Genomic DNA, 568 nt, shown 5'->3' on the forward strand with positions numbered 1-568 from the left:
TCGTTATCAGGATACTCGCGGTAAGTTGTCTTGATTTAGCCCAATCATTACAGGACCTGGTTATCTACATACAGTAACAGTCTTCAATTAGATCATATTTGCTTCGATTAGTGCATATTTCCCCCAGCACATAGAGTAATGTACAGTACTGAATGTACTGTATCGGACAATGACCGATGCTATTTTACAAGCACGCTGTCAATCACTGCACTGTCAACTTTAGCAATGTAAAACCTTTTTACCATGTTTTTTCTGTGTCCAGATTTGACTGTAATAATAATGCAAAAATGGTCACAACAATTCAGTGTTTGTATTAACCCGGCCGTTTAATCCCAAATTTTTCCCAGACATGAAAATATCCAAATGATGTGTCATTAGTAACCCTTTGAAATAATCAATAATAATTGTTAAAAAATTTTGGAAAAGTGTGTGAAAAATTGTTTTATGGTCGGTCACAATTGTGACCGGTGGGATAAGGTGAGTACTGAATTAACATATTTCTGCAGTCATAAAAATTGTTATATATCTTAGCCCAGCTATTTTAAACTGTTTGATCACATTCTAGGGT

Source organism: Sinocyclocheilus rhinocerous, unplaced genomic scaffold (assembly GCF_001515625.1).
Source record: "Sinocyclocheilus rhinocerous isolate Xijiao unplaced genomic scaffold, SAMN03320098_v1.1 scaffold1449, whole genome shotgun sequence".
Taxonomy (NCBI): Eukaryota; Metazoa; Chordata; class Actinopteri; order Cypriniformes; family Cyprinidae; genus Sinocyclocheilus; species Sinocyclocheilus rhinocerous.